The sequence below is a fragment of the Mycetomoellerius zeteki genome, unplaced genomic scaffold (assembly GCF_001594055.1).
Source record: "Mycetomoellerius zeteki isolate Tzet28-1 unplaced genomic scaffold, Tzet1.0 scaffold167, whole genome shotgun sequence".
Lineage (NCBI taxonomy): Eukaryota > Metazoa > Arthropoda > Insecta > Hymenoptera > Formicidae > Mycetomoellerius > Mycetomoellerius zeteki.
The window spans coordinates 735,284-756,367 of record NW_017256623.1 but is presented as its reverse complement, the minus strand read 5'-3'; the positions used below and the strand labels follow the sequence as shown (position 1 = coordinate 756,367).

The window sequence follows — 21,084 nt, the reverse complement described above, 5'->3', positions numbered from 1 at the left end:
TGGTCACGCGTACAATCAAGTCACCTTATACGTCGTTCGTAAATTTCATACGACGCGATGATTTGGTCCTCCCGAACGGATGTTGTGACGATATTTTAACCCCGTTTATACGTCGCACCGACTGAATTATGCAGAAAGCGTCGCAAAATATCGCACCAGCATCTTGAAGCAAACGACGAAGTGACGCAAAGAAGACAAGACGACCCGAGAGAATGACGAAACGCTCGCAATTTAGATACTGCAGAGGCGTTACGATCCGACCTACGCCCCCCGTTATCACGCATGAATAAGATATTATCAGGCGTAAATCGGCTGAACTTTGCGTGAACGTTATGCTGCGACTTTCGTCACTGTCATTCAGACTCTTTACATAAAAAAAAGAATCTTTGCGTATAGTGCTGATTCTAGTTATGAATGAGACGCAAAAATTCCTTCGACGAAGAATAAATGTATAAATATATTCCTTTGTATTATATCATTTCTGGGATCTCTTATTTTTAACGTAGTTTGTGTCAATGTAAAAAAAAATTTCATAAAATCTTTACTTTATTAATATATTTATTCTTGTTATAGTAAGTAGACTTATATCTATGTTTTGAATAGTATTCGCTAGTTGAAGCATGAACCGTTCAATTGGATCAATTTTTCAATTATGTAAATCGTGAAATTTGTAAGACGGTCCTACGCCTTAACGTGCGATGTATATATTTGAAGATTCCTCCATTAAGTGAACAAAAAAATAATATTGATCGTTTTAATTTCAAGGTCTTTGCAATGTATACACGTCTTAATGTAATTGTCGTAATAAGACCGCTCAATTGCGACAATACATACTCCGCAGTTCTTCCGCCGTCGATTATGCCTTTGAGCTTTGCTCCGATTACATTATCATAACAAAAGAGATGACGTTCATTGCCAATTGAACTTATAAACTTTCTTTAAAACACAAATTTAACGAGTGTCTCGTTTCGGCTTATCCTTGGCCCACATGGAACACGAGCGGATGAAGAAGATGCGGGTTATTCACGAAATAATACATAACGTAAAATAAGGAAAATCATTGTAGATAATACGATATTATTTTATTTTAGCTTTTATTCGCGCGATTTCGAAATAAACGACTTTCTAACACGACATGTATCATATTTCAAATTTAGATTGCAAGCATATGTAACGGTTGTGCTCTGAGGGGATTTAAAGAAATAAAGAGCGTTAAGACATTCGCCACACAAATTGTAACAATTCGTCACAAATACTGCCAATATTCGTATACAAGTTTAACCGCAACCTCTGATCCCGCGCATGTACATCACAAGCCTAGTTTGTTGCGTCATACGATAACATTGTAACGTTAATTCTATGCAATGCTGATTGCCGGTTGAGATAAGCGCTCTCGGCGGGGTCGAAACCCGCTTCAGGTGGCAAAATGAACGTTTTGCATGGACGGATGTGGAGTCTGCTATCCTAGATGACGGATGCTGATAGGTGGATGAATATTTTAACAGCGCCACACGAAATGGCGATGCCAGCACGCGACCGTGCACGCGACTTCGCGTGTGCATAAAAGTTGAGCCGCGAATGTACAGTGTCGTGCTTATGCGTCGAGACTTTGTGTGCATAAAGCCGTTCCAGACTCGTAATCGACGTGACTTCGCCGTTTGGCATTTTAAGCCTCTTTCTCTCGCACGCGAGAAATTTTCCATTAATTGGAACGTTTCGCATAATTGGTACGATAACAATGATCATAATAACAGTGATCGTAACAATAATCACATTCTAAATGCCTTTCTATATGAATGTCGATTTTCAAGCAATTTAGTTCGTGACAGAATAATTCTATAACATTATAAAATTTTAATTAACCTTTTTTACGCTGCATGTAATTATGGCTAACGTGACAGTGATATGAAAAACATTTGACAAATGAGTGTTAATTTCCGAGCAATTTCAATAATTGAATTATTTAGTTTCTTTCGCGTAGATTGATGTTTGTATAGCCTGTGTGTTTGTTCTTACGTCAATTTCTCCCTGTTTTGTCTCTTGAAATATGTTTACGCAAGAAGACTATATTTGCCATCATCATTCGCAGAAGCAATATGAAATATCAGCTTGGGCATCTTATTAACCTTTACGGGAAGCCACTAGATAATACAGTGGCGTTAAAACAATATCATATTTTGAGACAAAGAATAAAAGATGAAATAATATATGAATTATAATAAACTCAAGAATAGCTGTAAAATTTAAAAAATAGATCTCCGCCTTTTAAAAATTAAAACAAAACGGTTTTCTCAAATATATTGTAATGAAGAGTAAAATTTGTTTGCTTACTCCTCGCTATCTTCAAAAAACCTTAATTCATATAACAAATAATATTTCCTATGAAGGAAGAACGATTTTGCTGGAGTGTCTAAAAATTTAGCTAGAGACAGATTTGAAAAACATTTTGTTGGACCATCAAAATAATTAATTAGAATACTCAAACTGATTGCTAGAATGTCAAAACTTTTTACAGCATTATTACTTACGCTTGATATTCCTATGTAATTATTTTGATGATCGACATAAAATTATTTTCGTATCCAGCTAAATTTTTAGATATTTCAGCAAAACTGTTCTTTCCGTGTAATCAAATTTCTAAGTAGCACGCTGTTGCATTTGAAATTGTCGTAAGAACAACTCGAGATAAAATGATTGTATATCTATCTTAAGCAAACAGCAGAAAGAAGGAAGACCTCCGACACGCGAGAAATGCGTTACGAAATATAGTCGAATGATATAATTGACGATGTCACGGTGGCGAGGAAAGTGCCGAGATTTAGCATCAAAAGTGTCATCACAAAACAGCGAAAAGCGTCGGCGTTGCTTGTCAATCTTCAAGAGATTAGCTCCGAGAGATCAGACTTCTCCGGGAAAAGGTACACGCGCGAAACATTGAGAAATAATATAGACGAGTAACGTGATTAATAACGACACGGTAGCAAGGAAAACATGTTGTCGAGGCCAATCGTATTGCGCTATGGCGAAAAATGTCAGTAGCGACAGTTTAATGGAAGATTTAATAGAATCACGGTGGCGTATCTTCTCTCTATTTTTGGATCCTTTGGATATATACTTTAACTCGAGAACTTTTTAATACTTTGGATCCGGAACAAAGTTTAAAATTTTAAACGTAGTTAATCCAATTGACGTGACGTACGTTTATTATTTTAAGATACATAATTTCTATATGTACAATCACTTTGAGCTTTTTATTCTTTATATGTATGCACATAATTAATCTGCGTGATTGCTATCATATATGCTGCTTTTTTCTCTACTCTCAAACAACTGCTCGAGAAAAATTTTATCCTACATAGTAATGAAAATATCTTTGTCTCTCTCCATCGGAGAGGCGGGGCAATAAAAGTTCCGGCTACAAAACATCGAACGACAGCTGTACTGTCTATTTTTGGAGGGTAAACACATTCACGAGCGCGAAATAAAGTGTCTCCACACATACGCGCGCTATTGCGTGCATGGAAAAACACTACCGGGCGCGAATGCGAGCGCAATCGCGGGCGCACGAATGGAATCACACGCAAGTAGGCGAATTGCGAGGAGAAGCGACTTCGCGGCGCCGGAAAGGGGAAGCACGAATGAAAATGAAATTGCAAATCGGCGCTGTTCGCCTTCTTATCGAATGTTTTTCCCGCAACGACGTAAATGCGTGCGCTTTTAACGATAAACGACGATATCACTGATACGCGCCGACGAAAATTTATGTCTGCGAGGCCAGAGATCTCGATAACGATGAGTGTTATAGCAAGTATCGATATGGAGTTTTTCCGTTTCTCTCTCTTCGAGTCTTAGCTAAATTTAATTATTCGCTATTCGCAATAGCTATCTAAATATTTTCAGCAGCGTTTTATTTTATCGCGATATTTTATCTTTTACTATTAAGCGCCGTAAGCGATGTTATTTAGATTTATTTTTTCGCGTGATGTCAAATAGATTTTGCGATTTTATCAGTTAAAAAATTCAATTATTTGCATGCAACGTCGAGCTACGTCGTCCCTGCTATATTGTAGATATTCTAATTACGCAGTAGAGACGGAGAATCTGTGAGGCTGCATCCGACTAAGACTCGTATTAGAAAATGCGAGATCGCTGGCTCTCAGCCACGGTGGCAAAAACAAATCGTAAAACTGCACAAAGGTCGTTGTAAATTGTTTCTAGGGAGAATCTCATGCGCATGTGTATTCAGAGATTCAAGGTTGTATTTTCTTGTGAACACGTAGGTAAGATACAAAGAATAGTGAAATTTTACTAAAAATCTATAGGACGTAATTTTATTTCCGCACTATTTTTTTGCATTGTGCTCCAATTCTATTTCGAACTCTATATTGTTAAAATGATATCTCGATAAGTAAAATTATTTTTACTAATAAAATACTAAAGAAATATGCTCTCTAAAACTTTTAGAGTGAATTGTCATTCTGAAGAGTGAAATTTTACTTTTAAAGATTGAAAATTGAGTCACTCTTTTTCATTTTTCTTTAAAGTGAGATTCTACTCCAAAAAATTTAAAAAGAACACTGTATTATAAACAATTGAAAATGATATTATAGAACGAAAAAGTTGAAAAGGTTTAAAAAATTCATCCCTCAACGGCAATTCATCGATCAATAACCATTTTAATACAGGACATAACTACATACTTCGAAAAAAAAAAAAATAAATAAATAAACCATCATTGATGCGATATCCTGGGCGAGTCGTTTTTCACACGCGATGTCGAGAATTGTTGACAATGCAAACCGATACGGATCTGATATCAATCGACGATTGATATCGAATCGCATGTTTCACAAAACGAGAAATTGTTAAAATACGTCGGGCTGTGACGTTACTCCCTCATTGCAAAAGCCGTACCTAAGCGCCACAATTGGCATAGATAAAAACGTCGACGAATCATACGCACTTGTCAGCCTTATTGACGTCACGATGACACTTGTTTGTCACTACTGCGATGCGATCTACGATAAATATAATTTTTGTGCGCACAACACCGATCATTTTGGTGAGCCATACTTAACGTTAATGCTATTCATATATTCTCATCCCCTATTTTACATGCATTTTTGCTATTAAATATTAACGCATTAATGGTGCCATTTGCTTGAACACATTTTTTATCCTCATGCAACAAGAGAGTTGAATCTTATTAATAAATAACAATGATAATCCTAGTTTTTATATACCTTTATATTTATATTTACGACTTTCAGACAATAAGAATTTTTTCGACTCGAAATTATCGTACGCTTTAAATCGATTTAATTGTAGTTTGATTCGACTCTCTCTTTTTTTCTCTATCTCCGTTTTTATCAAATGTTTGAAAGAACGTTATAAATCTTAAGCGCAAAGAAAACTTTCTCGTAAAGATGCTCACATTAGCGAAGAGCATGCGCCGGCGTTGTTGATCCGCGTAAATTAATCGTTCGATTAGCTCGTCGCTTGGGCGCGTGTTTGTGTAGCGATTTTCACGAGAAAAAATCTCCGTCGCTATTTATCGTCACGGAAATCGCCGTCGTCGTCGATAAATATAAATCCATTGGTGGTTAATTAAGATTCATCGCTCGCAACGTAGTACGCATTCCGTTAAGAGAGTATCTATTACTCGCGGGCGTGTACAAATGGCATAAATGCGTTAATGGATAATAAATGTGTCAAGAAGTATTCTGATACCGTTACTGCGCGCCGTTACGGCAACACTCCATGAGGTATGTGCAAATTCATTAACGCATTAGACAGTTTCGCGAAAAGTACGCTGAAAGCCGCTGCGATCGAGTAGGAAAGTCCTTTGATCGCAAGAAGGAAATCCAACAGCGGACAGTTTCTCAAGAACTGTTTGTTCAATGCAGCGAGGCGCGTAATACTAATTACAAGCTAGCAGCACACGGTATTGCGATTTTCTCGCGGTTTTACTGGCGGATGCCAAAGGCAAGCACATTACTGTTGCAACTTTTGTGGCGAATGAAGTAGACAACTTGAGTGGTCAGCGTGGAATTTTCTATGCAAAACCACTGATTTATACCTTTGCATTTTACATACTTATATCTCGAGATTGAATGCAACGTGTATTTATCGGGATATTCTTTTATCGAGAGATAACTTTCTTGTTCGATCCCCCGAGCCACAAGTGTGTCCTTTCGCTTGGTCGCACCCAGGACAGATACTCGTACGTTTATCTATCGAGTTGCATCGAGCAGGTCCAAGTATGCGAAAAAGAATCTCGGATATAAATGACGGAAGAACGGAAACCGGATTTCCACACGTGGCGATTTCATTGCCGCGGAGGAATAGAAAGCCCTCGTGCGTGACAGCAAATCGCTACGTGGATGCCGGGCAATCGCTTCCAGCTTGACTCCTGAGCTCATCGACCGGTTAACCTTGTCCGAACGTGAGCGGAGAAATCACAGGTCTCTTATCCACGAGCGAGATTGCTCGTGAAGCGTACCGGCTGACTAAAATGTACATGCTGTAACCACGCGATAGACCGTGCGATGTATATCATGCGATAACATGATTATGTTGTTATTGATATTTATTTTAATTCAATGCATAAAATGCGGTTATAATGTGAACTTAAAATGAAAATGAGAACATTACACGTTCGTTAAATTCTAGGTATTTTATACGTATAAATAGTCATTTATATACGATCGCATTAATAACATCTAGTACTTTATCGAATAGGATCAGATAAATTCTATTTTTAGAGGAGCAAATATATTAATGTTTGCGTGCTTGGACATGTGAAATCTTTGTTAAGATACATAATGATGATCATTATTATATAGGAATTTGAGATTCTTGTGCTTTCTGTACGTAGAATGTTGATGGAGATAATCGCAAAGGGAGATCGCACTTGAAAATTAGACTACTATATAAATCGGATTTTCAGATCTACGACACGTGGGAAATTCTAACGTCTCATGCACCACTTCCTTTCTTTTTCAGGGTGCATATTTTGCTCGCAAGTTTCTTTGTCCGCGGACGGTACTCTGGACGAACAAAAGACTACCATTGCGCTTGACCTCGCGTTCTCCCCGACCGACGCGCACGCACCATTATTCCTAGCAGATAGCTCAGTCCATAAACCACCGGCCGCGATTACCACGACGTTATTTTTCGCGTTCCATCGCAAACTACATTGATCCGGACCTCCCACGCGGCAGATAAAGCTCAACGGTTTGCACATCGACTCTATCGCGCTCCCGCGCCGCTTTCGAACAAATTCCAGCGAACAATCAGGTCCCGGCCGTAGCTATTCGTCGACTTTGCGAAAAGTAACGCAAGATCTCGATACACAATAGCCTAGGTTTACGAAGCAAAAACGTTGAACATTGATTGATTCATATCAATGCTTTTGATTGAACGGTACACGTACCTCAACTCTAACAATAGATCCGTTAAACATAGAAGAAGAAATATGCTACAAAGGAAAGAAATTAGACGTAATAGAATTCAAGAGATTTTTTTTATTATTAAAAATATCGAACATTTCCGGTTAAAATAACCTCGGGATTAAAAAGAGTTGCTACGAAATAACACAACTCTCCGAAATGATTTTTACCCGAAGACTGATGATGGGAAGGAAAGAAACTATAGATGTAATAAAATTCAAGAAATTTTTTATTATTATTAGAGATATGCCGAACATTTTCGGTTCACGGAACAAACTTGGCATTAAAAAGTTAATGCGAAAGGGCACACACACACAACTCTTACTTCCGCTCAAAGATTAAAGTCTTACTCGAAAATTGCTTTTCGACATGCATTCATGGGGGTCTCCATTGGTTTATGATTCATGTTGTTACTCAGCCCACAGTTAATTGGTTTCCTTCCTTATTATGGTCATCGGCCCCATGAATAGGAAGAGGAAACGCCAAAGGAAGAAGGCGTCCCTCATGAATTCCAATAATTACAGATTCAATATGCAAGACAATGAAGGCGAATTTGCATCAAATTCAAAAAACATTTTTCCTATTCCTACGTATTCAATCACGTCGAAATAAAAATAATTACCCCGAGAAAATAAACACGGTTGATAAAGCTCGCTTTATACTTCTTGAACCAAAGACACGTATGCCTTTACGGTCAAGCATTCATTACCGGTAATCTTTTGCCGGTAATCTTTTTTTTTCTTGTTCCATCTACGTCGAAGATTGATCGCGACAGACATGTTGCAAAGCTACAGAGCGATCTGGCACGAAGATCGATAGCACGAGAAATACTCCTCGCACTTGTGTCCCGCATTGTGCGTTCGTGATAATCTACAATTAATCCCGATCCATCTACGGTTCGCGATCCGCATCACCTCTTCCTCCCCGCTGGCGAGGTTTCACGCCTGCACATGCGAGGTGCACCTACGCGGCGGCAACGCGAGTCAAGGCTCCCTGAATAACTGCAACTTACGCCGCGGAATGCGCGACGTTGCATCGTCGCGTAAACAAGTTTCGCGCCCATTCCCGCGCAGCGATCCCTCATCAACCTCGTGCGCGTGGGCTGTATGTGAGGGCACGTGTGCCGTTTGATGCGATCTCACGGATGCCAGAGAACGGGGATGCAGCTGTCTGCTGTGCAACTTATAGCGTGCACTCAGCGCCGGTACAACGCATCTCGACACCCTTTAATTCGTGAGATTGTTAAAAGTTATCAAATATCTTTCGCAGTTTTGTTTCCTCTTTCATTTTAAGGATACTTTTATCGCACGTATTTCGGTAAACGTGCTACGTGTTGTTTTTTTTTTTTTTTTTTAAATAAAAATATTTGCTCTTTTATAAAGATACATGTCTTATAAGTTAGCGGAACAAAGTGAGCGGAATCGATTCTAACTAACATTTTTATTTGTTGCTCATTTGTTGCTAAAAAGTTGCCAAAGAGGTTTTACGTGGTTATTTATACTTATTTTGCAAGCAACAAATTGCTAAATTGTATATTTCGAGAGCAACTAATTCGGACGACATCCTAGGACCAATTTTAAGCGAGCAACAAATCTTTTACTGATACTTTACTCTTGTTCCGCCAGCACGCTGAGGTTTTACGTGGTTATTTATACTTATTTTGCAAGCAACAAATTGCTAAATTGCATATTTCGAGAGCAACTAATTCGGACGACATCACAGTACCAATTTTAAGCGAGCAACAAGTCTTTTACTGGTACTTTACTCTTCTTCCGCCCGCACGCTGAGGCTTCTCGTTGTTATTTACACTTTTTAGTATGTAAAGTATTTAAAAAAATGTTATTTCGGCAGCAACAAATTAGCAACAAATTCCTACGTTATTTCTGCGTAGATTGGCTTTGTTGTAGGTATTGTTCCGCTAACTGAATCTTCCTTTAGCGAAACATCGTTTTTTTAAAGAAACCGACAGAGCAACAAATTTTTTTCTTTGGCAACTTTTTAGCAACAAATGAGCAACAAATAAAAATGTTAGTTAGAATCGATTCCGCTCACTTTGTTCCGCTAACTTATAAGACGTTAAAGATACACATTGTGACAAAAAAAAGTTACGCACAGGTCTAGACGTTGGGATCATTCTTTCAGTAATGATGACAGACTGACAGATGTACGGTTTTGACGTTTAGAATCTTTTTCATAGATCTTCTCGATAGGAATTAAAATAGTCCTGCGGCATTTTTGCCGATTTGTTATTGTTTCTGAAATAATGGGTCTAGACTTACGTTTTTTTTTTTTCAAAGTTCACGGAAGAGACGATTTTTTTTAAATGTTTAAATAAGATACATCTAAAAATAATTTTGTTGGACTATCAACATAATTATGTAAAACGTTCAAACATAATGCTACAAAATATTTTGACATTCTAGCAACCGGTTTGAGCATTCTATATCTTATTTTGACAATCTAACGAATTAATTATCACATCTATATCTCATTAAATTTTTAGATACCTACTTTAGCAATTCTTTTTTCTCCATATGTACATCGCTCCAAGTTTTTTTTCTCAAAATAATATTCTAGTCCTGTCAAATCAGGACATATTTTATATTTATAAATTATTTAGATTTTTGTAAAGATTTTTTATATCGAAGTCATTTAAATAGCAATTTAAAATAGTAAGAACTTTTATCCATCACATGATCTATATGTGCTATAGCTCTAAAACAAAAGGTTGCCTAGCTTTAAACCAGACCTGGATGTACCGTATATACTTAGGAGAGCGTACCGATCAACATATCGGTGCACCATTGCGCGACTTGGCACAGTTGCAGTGCGACAAGTCAATAGCGAATTGCCAAACAGTCGGAATAGATACAAAAAGCAACAGTACTGTCGGCGAACGAAAATCAATCGTGACAAATAACCAATTGCAAAATTTGGAAAAGTCACAGACTCGATTAGCAATTGCAACTCTTAGCTTAGATTTTATTCCCGTTTGTATACGGCCGATACCGAATCGTAAAATACAGTCCTATGTCATAGGTCAACTTATCGTTCAATAGTAAAATTTTTTCAAACGGATATAACCTAAGAGGATAAAGTCAGAGGAGCGATCTCGTTTGCCGAGCGGGCCCTACTCCGAGATAGAGAAGCGGCCGGTTCACGTCGTGTCAAGGACAGACCGGCTATTTCGCGCTGACCAGGTGTGGGTGGAGTGCATCGACCTGCTTACTTGCATACTTATCCGCTTGCGGCACGTTGCATAGCCACTCATCGACGCGGCATGCGCGTAGCTCACCCGGAACGCGAGAGATCACGACTTAGGGCCGGTTTCCTCGATGTCGGTTAACCCTTTCACACGACGAAATTACTCACTTGAGAAAGGCTTACGCTATCCCGAACGCAAACAGCAAAACGAACCAGCTCTAGTGTAACGTTTCACGTAAAAGGATAGTGATACCTTATATACATCGCAGCTGAATCGAGACTTACGATTCCCGAGGAATTCGTGACCATGAAAAGTAAGTGCCAGAAATGTCCGATGTTTACGAAAATATAAACTTCAGTATTATCTTACAGACGATATTTTATCTAATCTTGGTTTATCGAATCTCCTTTCAATATTAAAATTAGATTAGAAACTAGAAGATAAGTTAAACTAACAATTAATCAACACGTTAATGAAACTGATGATTACCCTTGGTCAGTGCGCGTAGTAAATAGAATCCTAGGTGGAATCAGACAAAATCATAGAGTCAAAATGCACAGATAAACGTGTTGAAATCCACTCTTAATTTTTAAACTGAGTTTTGAAACGTACAATAGCTTGCCGCTGCCAGAAATAGAGGATGATTTATTGTTTATTATTCATTTACAAAAGAATAAAACTACTATATGAGATATACAACGTTTGTAATGTAGCTGTTGTTTGTGAACATAATTCTTATAAACGTCTGGGCGTCCACCTACATACGTGAGCCCCTACAAGCCAAACGAGTGTGTAAATAGAAAGACGTTTGTTAGATATTTTCGTCGTTCTCCAACGTCATAATCGACTGGCTAAATCTGACAGCGATCACAATTACCGCGAATATATTTTGCGTAATAGGACAATGTACAATTTATCACTGAACAGAAAAGAGGTTCTATCGAGTGTACATAAAACTGCTTACCGGGTACGCAGAGATATCACTACGCTTGGCAGCCGATGTGATAGCGCGCCATGTGCGTGCCAACGAAATCGAGGTCAACGCAGCACACGGTCGTAATCCGAAAAAAATTGTGTATGCATGAGCAAGACCAGCTTCTCTTTGCTTGCAACGTATTCAACGTCTGTCGCGCAGCAATATCTAAAAAGAATTTTTCTAAAAGATATTACAATTCTTTTATCATTTCTCTCCTATTCCACTAATTGATTTTTTATTTAAAAATGTTATTTTCGTGAATATTCCCATTGTTATTTTTCAAAAAGTCAATTGACTAAACAAATAATTAAACGAAAAACAATTAAATAAATTTAATTTAATTAAATTAAAAACTACAGTTACTTTTAAATAGTTTTGATCTAAAAATGTCATCATTTGTAAATATTTTCTTTATAATTTCTCAAAAAATTAAATAATTGAACAAAAAATCATTAAGAATAAATAATTAAACAAATTTAATTATAAATTAAATTAATCACCAAGGTTGCTTCTAAATAGATTTTCAGAAATTCAGGTTTTTTCCGCGATATTATGCATTTCGAGGAGCCCTGTCAATTCTCGAGCGAGCATATTCCGCGAATGTAGTATTCGTAAAATTGCATCAAACTATTGTGCTGAACCAATGAAGAGATCAATCAAAGAATAACGTGCGACACGCAAGAAAGCATTATCGTTGACCGGCACGTGGTTAAAACGATACAAAAACGACGTAATACGACGCTGTATACGGAATTTGACGCCGCAACGGAGCTGTAAAACCGGTCGCACTGACTCACGTTGCACCATCGGGGATGCAACTTGCACTTTCGTTGCTTCCATGCGACGTGATAGTCAGCTGATCGCTGATCACATGAATGTGATGCACATCGCTGTTTTCGGTCTGCCAAGTAATCAGTTTTTGCAGATATTCTAGGCGGACGCGGAAGAAAAGTCCATTACACGGCACTTTTCAACTTCCCTGATGCATGAATAACGTAAACATTGATATGTTTTTGCGTGTTACGTATTCGTTTTATTGTTAGCTGAATAAATAGCACGTGAAAAAATAATTGAGGTAATAAATATTCATATTGAAGAGAGAAAAACTTCCACAAGCTAAAATTAACTGCATTTAATTACAATCGAATAACAAGATAGACATCTCTTCCGCTAGATTTGTTTACGTTCGAATACAAGATAAAATCCTGTATTGGTTATTTAGAGACTTCGATACGTAAAGTTTATTACAATATTAAATTACATATTGTTTGTATTTGACAATATTTGCTTTCAACTAGACAGCTCGCGGAATATATTTATACTTATACACTCGTTGAGTACTGCAAACTACCCACTTGAAAACGAAACGTATGGCCATAAACGCGACAGCTTTGCAGCCGCGCTCGCTCATAATGGTATTGTAACCACGGTTCGCTGTTTTGCATGACTGATGTGAACGGATTGTTTCAAGCAGTAGTCACACTGGTAAACCGTTACTTTCGTGCATGACGACTTCTGTGGTGTTTTCGCAACTTGCGAACGCATGGCATTGAAAGAAATGCATGGACATTTCGTTTATTAATCTCAGAGAACAGAAAAAAAACTTGATTAGAGGATATATTCAAAAAATCTCTCTCTCTCTCTCTCTCGCATATAAAAGAGAGGGAATCTCGATAAGATTGATGTATTGTTGATTAGTTTTTCGCGTAAAATAATATATAGGTGTTTTTTTTGCATCGATGTTATATTTTTTACATACATATTTTTACCGAATTTTCTGTTTAATACCTTTATAGCATATATATATATATAAATTAAATTTTATATAAACTACATTACAAATTTTTCATATTACTATTATATTACTATCAAGCGTCATTGGCATAATCTCGTAACAGCTATTGTAATTACAAATTAATTGGTCTATTAAACTTAAATTTTATCGTCACTTCGTTTATTCGGAGCCAAATAGCACTAATACCAATAAAACTCGATGTTTTCCTCATAAACCATCGATATTTCTTATCGTTTCGGTATCGTGCAAATAAATGAAAAAGAAACAGTAAAGAGATAACTGAAGTATATGTATTTTGAATATATATTTCGAAAGCAAGTAAATATGTATTTTTTTTAAATCGGCATATATCACTGTATATTGGCATAAAACGCACATATTGGATAAATTAAACGCGGGATGATATTTTCAGAATTCGCTGATATTTTTCTTCATGAACAGACACTTTTCTCAAGGTTATCGACACCTAAGATGCCCCAGTTCCGACCTGTAAACGCCTTTAACCATGTAATCTATGTATTCGCATTTTGCTGTATACCGATGCGAATTTATTTTTAATTCTTTATATCGTACCTCCTTATATCCATGATGATAGCAGACATTTGATAACCCCCGAGATTCAGTGTGCTTAAACTTGAATAAATCATTTTGAATTTTAAAGCAAAATTAATATTAACTAATATTAACAATAAGAATCTTATTGGACTGTACATGTGAAAACACAACCAATAGGAAATAGAGGCCCATAACGGTCGAAGCTAGATCTTTAAAAAAATAATTTCATGTAAATTTGTGTATACTTACTATATATGTATAGCACATACATGTATAGTATATTTGTAGTCAAAAACTAATATTTTTAAATTCATGAGAGCTAACTTATATTGTCTGCATTCTAAAAAAATTGTATACAAAAATATTCTGTAGCCGCGGTTGAAAAACAAATAGAAATCCGTACTTTGAGAGGCTAATTCTCTGTAGAAATGTCGAGAGACATGGATGCCAATTGGTCATTGGTCGCGCTTAATTTAATTTTGTGACACGCGCGTTACCTCGTCGGCGCCTATAAACGGGCACTCACGATACAGATCACTTCCGGACGCCTCTGACTCGGCTACAGCTTTCTCTAGCTTCTCGCGATTTTCTCAAATCGTGACAACGCGTCATCGTCGGCATCGCGCCACGCGTCATCACATGACTACGCACAACGTCTCATCATGATTCACGATGATATCTCAAAAATATATTTTTCGCAATATTTGGGAAAAACAATGAATAGCTCAATATGGAAATTTCCAAAATCCTTTTCCGTCCGACTCAAAACCTTAGAGTTCCCTAAAACAATTAATAATGCGTAATATAAATGTATATATTATGTTGAGTAAATAATTTATACATTGATCAAAACATAATTTATGTATATAACTGGATATTTTACAAAAAAGAATTGAAACCATATTTTGTTTATCGGCGAATATTTTGTATTATAATTTGGAATCATTATATATTTGTGTGTATTTATTAATCACACAATTCGGAGAAATTCAGTTTTACGTGGATCGTAAACTATAGAACATTATGGTAGAAATGTTTTTTTAACAAACGTGATCGCATCTTTATTGGAAACTTATGAATTCCCGGAGTATAATATATACATATATCGCATAATTATCAGAGTACATGCGTGTGTGTCGTCGCGGCGCTCGTGAAAAAAAATTATACTTGTTTACGTCGATACACGTCAAAAAAAAGTGTCGCGTCACGCGTGATAACCGACACAGTCATTCCATGCAACTCATAAATGCGCATAATTATTGAGATCGAAAATATTTGTGTTTGCCGCGAGATTAAACTCCACAGTTTCTGAATAAATAATTTTGATGAGAGAGAAGAAAGAAAATTGATTATGCAGTTTACGAAATAATTAACCAACTATTTTGACAATTCGTATTATCGTGATCAATTACTTGTTTTGTTAGGTAAATAAAAAATTATTTTTATGTAAGAGTAATTAAGTAATTACGTATATATATCTATGTAGAACAGATAATTTTTTTCCACTTGTGATCTACTTCGATAATTGACATCTAATAACACGTCATATCCGACCAATAAGATCTGAACTGTCGCTGCGCTAATGAAAGTAACTCAATACGAAGATGGAACGAATGCTCGTAAATTTTTCGCAGCGGGCGGTAAGTCGCAAGTGTAAATGATTACATACTACATTACACAGTGTGTTCATCGAAATAAATGTCAGTCATATTTGCAAACTCCTTCATATGTTATATATTGTAAATAATTCTATGTACTCAAGGATTTTTTTAATGTATCATCAGTTATATTTTTTAAGCCTTATTTTAAAATGAAAAAAATTCTTTACATATATAAATTTTAGTGTCGTGTTTTTTTAGAAAGAAGAAACGCGTAGAGAGAAATATTTTTAAATAATAACGCATGTATAAAAAAAATAATAGAATATATGATAATCTCTGTCGTTTTCAAATTGCTTTTACTCAACGAATTTAATTGAAGTCCCCGATTACGTCACGTAACGGCTTTGTTTTCGTAAAAGAAAGTTTCTTCCTGATTTGAAGGAGTGAAAAATATACTACCACGCATTCTCTCTCAAAGGCTTTGTCGAACCTCTTACGTAATGGGTTTCGTGGAAACGTTTATCTAGTAGAAAAATATGCATCGGTCAATGCCGAAGCAGCCGTTATTCGTACATCAGCCTAATAATTCTGTTTGTTCCAGCGGACGACGCGACTGGCGACTGACTCACGCACTCGCGACTTGCGGCGCAACCCAGATCCGATTTTATCTCCGTGCTGTAACACGCCGTGCATCGTGCCATTACGTAGCCCGAGAAAAACAACTTGTCATCGTGCGTCTTACGTCGCGGTACTCTTGTACGCTCGTAGAAAATTATTATCTTTCTGCTCTCTCATGAATGGATTCGTTCTCTCAAGAGGAAGTGCGCGAAAATCACTTGTCGAATCGAAACACGGCAATCGTGATCTCTCCAACGTCTTAAGGGGAATCACGAATGATGATCGGGTTTAGAAACATATAGATAGACCTTTAAGTGGCAATGTTTGGCTCCTTTACCTTTCTCCTATTCTCTGTCTGTCTATGCTTTATCGTAAGAAATTTAAATAATTTTTAAAACGAAATTTTAATAAATAGGAAAATGGAAAAAAAAAACGAAAACTCTAGTTGAGTTTTAAAAATATGCATGAATCAGTGAGACTGCGTTGTTTTTTTCAGTATTGTATTTGATGTCTTAAGCGAATACATGTCTTGATCACCGTGTGTATCACAAGGAAAGTCAAGAACGCGCAGAAAATACACGCCTCATGATGTCAACGGGGTCGCCATTTGCGTGCAAATCGCACACGCGTGCATTCGTTGTGCATACGCGGCGGACTCTTTCCTCCCGCATAATTAATGCCTTCGTCTGAGGAATGAAAGGTAGCGCTGACTAAAGTAACGTCGTGAATCGAAAACTGTCGAGGCTCCTTGCACATACGTCCGAGCTCCGAATTGCGTTGCGATTGGGTTCCAAGAGAGAAGTGAAGCAACGTGGATATATAGCAATCGGAGCAAACTGAGATATACAAGATAAATGGAAAGTCTTAACGACGCAATTGGAAGTGCGAAACTGCGCAAAACCAACATTGGCCGTAATTCGAAGGCGATGCAACATCGCGGAAGAAAGAACGCGAAACTGGCTGACGTAAATCCAGATTTTATTCGTGCGTAAACCACTGATTTAATTGCATACCAAGTTGAATAAAATTATAACAGAAGTTGAACGCGTAAAATAACACAATGAACAAATAGAGAAGCACCAAATACGGTCGAGGCTGGATCTCGGATATGTCTAATAATATTTCTATGTAAATTTAAAATTAAAATAATCTCCCTTCGCCTACATTGTGAATTACAAATATGTCACTTGCGCAAATTCTTTATGCAAGGCACGCTATATATCGCGCTTCGATAAGTTATAACTTACGAGTTAATAATAGTATATTATCTCTAAATTTGCACATGGCGCAGTACGCGAAACGACCTCGAGAAAAACGAATCGATTAATTCTAGCAAAGGCGTAAAATTACTACGTCTTTTCCCAAGTGAATCGCGTCCGTTCGCTAGTTCCGATCGATTGGAATCGTGACAATGGCTATCATGGGCAAGGTCGAGCGGACGGAGAGCGAATCTCTGAAAGGTAGAGACGTCGCCATAAAAACAAAGAAAGAAACGGACGTCGATATTTTCGGTAAAGCAGCAGGTCTGCATTCCTAGTCTGCTTCGCGTGCGTAGATTATTTCGTGTTTTCACGATTCCTTGCTACGTAACCGTGCGAGCGCAATTATTAAGTCGATTATAACTTTGGAAACACCGACTCTCACGTTTAAGCGCCACACGTAAACTCTACGATAAACTACGTACTCAAAATGTATGAAATTATTTATGGAGTCGTAAATTTCAATTCACATTGGAAGAAATCGCAATATAAAAATCAAGGGAATATTGAAAGAGAGAAACGATTGGAAAAAAGCGCTATACATGCTGCGGAAAGGACGGTTTTGCTAAAGTATTTAAAAATTTAACGAGATACAGATCTGAAAATACATAATTTTGTTGAATCGTCAAATAATTACGTAAGAATTTCAAACATGATGAGTGATATTGCAGAGTTTTAACGTATTCTAACAGTCAGTCTTAATTATCTTGCATAATTATTGTAATAATCCAACAAAATTATTTTCAGATCTGTATCTCGCTAAATTTTTAAATATTTTAGCAAAACCGTCTTTCCGTGTGCGCTTATCGAAACTTTTGTACAAATGAAATATGTACACTGTTAGACATCAAATGAACGATGGTAATCTAATTCCTTAAGTTAAATAACATTATATTATTTTTAATTTTCATGTGTCAAAATGTAAATTAATCTATTTCCGTGGTTAATCTTTCTCAAAGTAAAAAACGTCCATATTACCGTATTCACTTAATAAATAATGAATTAATTTGAGTCAAATTTAATACATTTTCTTGAATTAAATCGTTTATCTCCATTGTTTTAGTGAAATTAACGACGATATTGAGTAATAATGACTTATAGAAATGATTAAAAATAACTGAAAATAGAATTTGACGTTATAAATTTAATAATATACACGGAAAGAATAACTTTGCTGAAGTCTCTAAAAATTTAGCTGATACGGATCTGAAAGTAATTTTGTTGAATCAAAATAATTATATAGGAATCTCAAGCGTGATGAGTAATGCTGCAAAAATTTTTGACATTCCGGCAATTAGTTTGAACATCCTACATGTTTATTTTGATCTAACAAAATTATTTCCAAATCTATATATATAGCTAAATTTTTAGATACTTCAGCGAAACCATCCTTTCTGTACTTTATCGCGTTAATGTGTACGAGATTATTATGTGCGTAAAATTACAGTGCACGAGAGAAAAGGATGAATATTTCGGTCCACTGTGGAAGTAGCCGCGCGTAGGATGGGTAACACATCGCTCTGGCACATTGCTAATCGTCAGGCTTTTATAGCGCGCGTGCCATCGCACAGTGGATAATAAATGCGACGGACGATGATAAACGGCACATAATATGATCCGCTTTGACGCACATACATATGTACACACACGTACACATCAACCCGTAAAATCACTTATTTGCCATCCTGCCGACGAAAATGATAATTCATCGAATGCAAACTGCCCGAACCAAAACACGCGGACGCGAATTCGCACCTTTCATCCAAACGGTTTCTATAATAATTGCTTCGACGTATAACTGCATATGGCATATAATTCAAAATAACCTTGGACGAGAATTAAAATATCTCGTTGTATGCGCACATAAGTTTCGCCACGATGATAATCGAGCGCGTCGCCGACTGTTTGTTCGCGCCGAATTTATCGAACGACAATATTAGCACAAGTTGACTGAAGCCGTCTTCGGCAAGCGTTTTCAATGCACTTTGCGTCCGTTACGGCACTATGCACGTCACGTCAAGTCTGCACGGTGATAAACATGAATCGAGCAATAAGCGCGAATCAAATCAAACAATGATTGACGTTGCCTGATTGACGTTCAATTTGTTTATTTGTAAAAAGAATGTAGAGAACTAAAGCTGCAAGAAATATTCAGACGCTTCTATTAAGATAATTAAAAATGAAAAATACCTTTTAGTTTATTTTTAACTTTAATTTATTGAATTACACGCTATTGCCTGAAATAGAAGAAAGTTAAGTAACGGATTATTAAAATCTAATTATAACAGAGCAAGGAAAATATATACAGCAAGCGGAGAAATTACGTTTCTCTTAAGAGTAACATCATCGAATTAAGAAATGAATAAAGCGATCAAGAGAACAATTTGAGCAAGAAAAGACGCTAAAGTCAATGAGAAACACTCGGCTCGTATTGTCGACGAGACTAGACGACTCATTGTCGCGTTCATAAATTCTCGTTAGTCTCTGCTAACACCGTGTAATAACTTAGAGACGCTATTGCGCGGTCGAGCGCGTCTAACGGAAACGTCACGTCTATCGCGCGTCGCGTATACTCTGCAAAAAGTTCACTGACTTCCGCCGCACGGATTTACGTGTGGAACTTAAATTAAATTTTTCGATTCAATTTTCGTATTAATTATTATTTGCTCAATTTATACCGGATATTTTTTTAACCATATTTTTAATTAATTTCAGTTTATATTATCTGAGCGTTATCCACATCTTTTGAGTTTATACATACAGAAATCAATCTACTGCTAAGAAAAGTGAATCTTTATCAAAGAATATTTTCTTGATAATAATCTTAAAACATACTTATTACAAAATTTCTAAAAAAACTCATTATTATGTACTCAAAACAAGAATTTCTTTACAAACAATATTATTTTAGGCCGTTTATGTGAGAAAACAATCAATATTAAAATACCTATAACGGTCGAAACTGGATCTTTAGTGCTTAAATAATTCAATCTTGAATTACTAAATATACTATATATATATATATACTTGCTATAGACCATATTTGTGTAGTCTTTTGAACTGCGCGCTGAATTCTTTTCCCGACTATATAAACGCAATTAAACTACTGTAGTAAACTCGTGAATTAAATTGACAAGTAATTTTAATAATTTCGATGTTCAATCGAAAACTGTAATTAAATTTATTGCGAAAAAAAAATATTTTCTTTTGAAGAATATGATAAAATTGAAAATCGAAGAAACAAATTTTTCATAATATAAACAAATCAAATTTCTTTTAATTTAATAAACTTGATTGAAGTATTAAACACTTTATACTACGATTCAGAATATATTTTGAATAAATTTAATGCTCGTGATGAACTTATGATAGATTTGCGGATATATGAACTTTTGAAATACTTTAAATAAGCAATTATTATTTACATAGAGTAATTATTATTTGCATATTTTTCTGTATGTATTATTTCACTCGGCTTTGCCAAGAAAAGGGTTTTTTTTTTCGGATTATTTTTAAGCCTATTTAAATGTATTTTTTGCGATGTCTACACTGAAAAAAAAGATTGGCTGCTGCAGCAAATTAGATGGTAAAATATGGCATAGCATTTTTAATTGGTTGCAGCAG

The 21,084-nt window shown here is 36.3% G+C and overlaps 1 protein-coding gene across 1 annotated transcript in view; it reads right to left on the bottom strand.

The window, feature by feature from the left end:
• LOC108721329 (uncharacterized) overlaps positions 1-21,084 on the bottom strand; it is a 34,333-nt gene that overhangs the window by 11,628 nt on the left and 1,621 nt on the right. The window lies entirely within an intron of this gene.